A 5,480-nucleotide genomic window follows, 5' to 3' on the forward strand; every position below is an offset into this window, starting at 1 on the left:
ACAATAGTTGTCTAGGCAGAGAGACAGTTTCCTGGTGCTTCTTACTTCACGATCTTCCCAGAAATGCTCTGAGGATTGATTTCTTTAAATGTATCTAATAAACTAGTTCTGAAAATACCCTCACTTGTCAAAACAACTTCATTTTTTTAAAACCAAAATCAGTATTCTTTACTTAACAGCTTGGTTTCAAATAACATAGCTGTTTCAAGTGAATATCCCTCCCATGGCTGAAAAACAACTACTGAGTGTTGTGAAAATTAATAAAGGAAAACCTCACTGAAGCAGAGTTGGGAGGCCAGGAAAAAGAGCAGTACCATGTAACATCAATTATAGACACCAACAGAAGAGTCCCCAGCAGGAAAGAATCATCAATTCCAAGTCCCAATAGGGAAAGATGGACACTGCATCTCCCACAAGAAATCTACCCCTGCAACTCAGCCGACGAGGAACTGTCATCACCCTGAACTCTTGCTTTTCTCCAATAGACTTTCGTTCAAAACAACCCCTTCCAGCTTTCTCCTTCTTCATAATACCACATTCCTCTCCTTTCTTTGTCGGACATGCCTATGGTTTTCCCATAGATTGCATGTTCCAAATGATACTTCTCTTGTCATTCCTGAGTAAACCCATTTTTGCTGGTAAAATAACTATTTTTACTTTTTTAAGATTAACAGGGTATTCAAAGAAATGTAGTATAGATTCTGAATACAATGATAATAATATGTTTATCAAGTATTTACTATGAGTCATACTATTCTATATGTTAAGTGGATAAATTTGTAAATCTTCACGGCAACTTTTGAAGAGAAAAACTTGAGATTTTTGAAATGAGCAAAAGACATTCCTGGATATCCTGCAAGTGGGATATCTGATTTACGTAGAGTGTGTGCCCATGTCTTTGGGCTATTTTACAACTCTGTGAAGGTAGAAGTTAATTTATAGAGAACTGATAATGTGAATATCTCCTGACTGTTGAAGCAAAGAATTCCTATCCATGGCAGTGCAAATGAATTTTGTCCTGTAGAGTGTCAAATCCTCACTTGAACTGATTTTAACATTTTCCTGGTCCTCTCATTAAATAGTGAATTAAAGAAAACCTTTGCCATATGTTTGTTTTACATCTGTCTGAGAGGCAACAGTCCCTACCTTACACCTGTTAACAGATTTTAATTTTTTTACTATAAGATAGGTAACACTGATAGTCCCATTGGATAGATGAGAAAGCACACTAATCTGCGAAGGCCACATAGCTATTAGAGGATATGGATTCAAAACCCAGTGAGCCTAGAGCACCAGAGTCCAGCCCCTTAATACCTTGCAGTACCGTCTCCACAAAAGGAAAGAAGATCCAAAAATGTTTTGAGAAATGAGAACTGTACTGGAGTAAGTTCACGTCTTCCAAAAAGATGCCCTTGAGGGAATAACCACTGCCATTCACATTATTTTAGAGGAAGTGCCATTTTCCTTAACATAAGAGTGCTCTCTGCTTTAAGCGGATCTTGTTCTGCATATCACAATGCTGACAAATTCTTCTAACTTGTTAAGGAAAGCTATTCAAAATAAATTCACACAATTACCCAAGCCTTGCTTCGTGTCCAGCTCTACTAGGTTCTATGAGAATAGGATTTGGGGCCCCTGGGTGGCTCAGTCGGTTGAGCGTCAGACTTCAGATCAGGTCATGATCTCATGGTTTGTGGGTTCGAGCCCTGCGTCAGGCTCTGTGCTGACAGCATGGAGCCTGGAGACTGCTTCGGATTCTGTGTCTCCCTCTCTCTCTCTGCCCCTAACCTACTCACAGTCTGTCTCTGTCTCTCTCAAAAATAAATAAATATTTTTTAAAAAAAGAATAAAAGTGAATGACAATTTCTACCTCTGAGGAATTTAAAATGAATCCTAAGAGAACCCCCTAAGTGTAAATCTGAAAATACAGGATTATTTAACTCAGGGAAAAAATTCTTAAGAGCCAGGACTATGATGGTTGAAAAAAAATGATTTGCTTGGATTCAAAGCTTTGTATATCAGAGGATGTTTTAAGCCTCTTGAGTGGAGTATTCCTTGGGACCCAAAGTTGTTCCCAGCTCAAATGTGAACTTTTTAAAGCTTCAAATTGCTGCTTCTGTTATCTTTGAAGGTGCAATTTTCCTTAAGTATAATTCTGACCATTTCATTGCCTCTCTCAAAAAGCTTCAGTGGCTACCCACTGCCTACAGAAAAGGAAGGGGGTAAAGGAGGTTGATATTTTTGTGTGCATCTGGGGTGAAGACAGTGTATGAATTGCTCTCCACAAATTACGTTGTGTAATCCTCATAACAACCCTCTCCGGTCTTCCTGCTTAAATTGCTCTTTCTCTTTCTCTAAATGGCTTCTAATCTTCTTTTTATGCTTGCAGTTTTACTATTTTATGTTTATTAACATCCCACCAAAATTCTGTGGGGAATTAAGGGAGGTATAAAGAATTTTCTATTAGGAACACTGGAACAAACAAGATGACTTAGGCATGACTGCAATCTAATTTCCTGAATAGATCATGAAAGTAATACAATGCAAAATGGCATATGCCTCATTTAACTTCATTCGTTAGCACACACGGTGCGTGCACACCCACTTGGCTGCATTTGCAGGCACAGCTGCCCTCATCCTCCAGACATGGCAGCTGGTCCTCAGTCTGGGGGAGACTGCAGCCCACCTCCTCCATTTTTATAACAGAGCATCAACTGTGCCATCTCCCGGCATCTGAAGCTTTCTGATCTCCATCAACAAGATCACACGTGGACCCTTGGGTGAACTCAGTCATGAAGAATAGACTGCTAACCATGGCCCGTCAACAGCTTAGTAAACGAAACAAGAGAGATACTAAAAGCCATATCAGTCTCTTTCTCTTGGTTCCCACAACTTTTATTTCTGCATCAAACTTGATCCCAGAAGGCAGTACCCCTGGACTAATGGGAATGTATTTGTTCCTTGATTTTAGCAAAATGGCCATGTGAATCGCATCTCCATGTCTCCCAAAAAGTATTGTTGAGGACTTTCTCAATTATATTACCTATTGTTTTATTTATAAGAATCGATGTAAGAAATTTTTCTCAGAATTTAGTACAAGTAAAAGTGTGCCTCTTCAGACTTCTATGATTCATTGTATCAGACAGAGGAGTCCTATTGGTTCCCATTTTTAGCCTTCCTACCATGGAGCTCAGAACCAATTACTGTATTCATTGCCTCGCCATGGTTTCCCATAACATTGCCTTGGGTCTTTCCTTAAATAGTTTCTGATCTTTTTATACCTACAACTTTACTATTTTGTCTTAATTTAAAAAGCTACCCCAGGGGCGCCTGGGTGGCACAGTCGGTTAAGCGTCCGACTTCAGCCAGGTCACGATCTCACGGTCCGTGAGTTCGAGCCCCGCTTCGGGCTCTGGGCTGATGGCTCGGAGCCTGGAGCCTGTTTCCGATTCTGTGTCTCCCTCTCTCTCTGTCCCTCCCCCGTTCATGCTCTGTCTCTCTCTGTCCCAAAAATAAAATAAACGTTGAAAAAAATAAAAAATAAAAAATAAAAATCTACCCCAAATCTTGAGGAGAATTAAGAATGAATGAGTAGTACATAGTAGTAACTTAGGCATATACTAGTAACCTGCTGTTCCCAGTATTTAAAACATGTAGGAATGAGCCATTTCATGAAATACAAATTGCTAGGTGAGGAACATAAGCAAAACAGGCAATGAAGGCAGGAGTTGTAGTGTCCTGTCACTCTAGAACTTGACAAAGAGTGAACAGATCATATACATTACACAACACAAAATAGTAGTATGCTGAGTGCTGCATTTAAATTCAATAGTAAAAAAGATGTGAAGTTTAAAAAATTAAAATAAAAAAATAGTAGTATGCCAAGTATAACTCCACTCCATTTGGTAAACAAACTTCTAAGGTCAGACACTGTGGTGTGTAACTTGTATGTAACTCGTGCATCAGAGGAAGAAAGTGTATCATCCAGTGAGGGGGGATGAACAAGAACACAATCATGGAATAATATGCTTTTCTTAAAAGTAGGAATGGGCATGGAGTGGTACAAAAGAACACAGGAAGGAATCCAAAGACAAGAAATCACAAAAGTTTCCTGGAAAGGGTGGCTTAGCCAAGACTTGAAACACTAGAGAAATTAGCCAGGCTGAGGAGGAAAGAGAAGATGGCTATTTTGGGTAGAAATACCATGAGCAAAGGCACAGAGCCATGGGGCACATACAGCATCGTGGGCACTCCAAGGAGCTGGGCATGGCAAGATCATAGGATGAGAGTGGGGTGTGGGAGGGTGTGGGAAATATATATATATATATAGTGAAATATTACCCAAACACAAAAAGAATGAAATCTTGCTATTTGCAACAATATGGATAGATCTTCAGGGTACAATGCTAAGTGAAATAAGTCAATCAGATTAAGATAAATGGCGTATGCTTTCGCTCATGTGTGAAATTTAAGAAACAAAACAAAGAAAAAAACAAAGAGCAAAGAAAAAAAGGAACAAACGAAAAAACAGATTGTTAACTATAGAGAACAAACTGATGGTTACCAGAGGGGAGGTGGATGGAGGGATGGGTGAAACAGGTGATGGGGATTAAGGAGTACACTTATCATGATGAGCACTGAGTAATGTATAGAATTGTTGAATCACTATACTGTACACCTGAAACTAATATAACACTGTGTGTTAATTATACTGGAATTAATTTTTTAAATGAAACTGCTTAATTTTAGTGAATTAAACAGAACAAATAGTAGTTTAGACATGATGACTGATGATGAAGCCATCAATTTGCATGTGGTAATTAGAGGCATAAACTCGACCTGATGACCAATTTGATCTTGGTTTTTAAGGGACAATTAGTTTTATGGGATAAAAAATGCAGGAGAAAATGGTTAGGGAATTATTTAATTAAAAGGAAGAAGGAAGGAATTAAGCAGTTTAAAAAAAAAAATGAATGTTAAAGGGACCAAAATTCTCTAATACTATGATTAGCAGGAGGAAAACAATGGAAAAGAAATGGAGTCTTGTAAAAATCAAGCTGCTTTTCTAAAGTATAAGTCAGCACACTCAGAAGCATATATAAAGAAAAAAGAATCAGAAAAGTGACAAATGACAAAGAAAGCCAAACCTAGAACTTTTTACAAAGAGGAAAGAAACCTACACGGTGTCATGAAGAGAAGGCTTTTTGTCATGCAGGTAACAAAACACTGAAAGGGTCTACCAAAGAAGGTTGTAGAAGCTATGGTCTTGGACATTCAAAAAGAGTCATAGATACTTTTCTGCTCCTGTAAGTTTTCAATATTACCTGCCTCACACCTGAAAGGATTGGACTAGAAAATCTCTCAAGTTGCCCTCCAGTTTTCAATCTGCCTACAGCCCAGCAGCCTTCTGCAGATTTGTGCACAGTCCCACAAGTGCCTCTTTCAGAAAATTAACACTAAATCTACATTTTTAAGGTGCT

The sequence above is a fragment of the Panthera uncia genome, chromosome B1 (genome assembly GCF_023721935.1).
Source record: "Panthera uncia isolate 11264 chromosome B1, Puncia_PCG_1.0, whole genome shotgun sequence".
In the NCBI taxonomy this organism is placed as follows: Eukaryota; Metazoa; Chordata; class Mammalia; order Carnivora; family Felidae; genus Panthera; species Panthera uncia.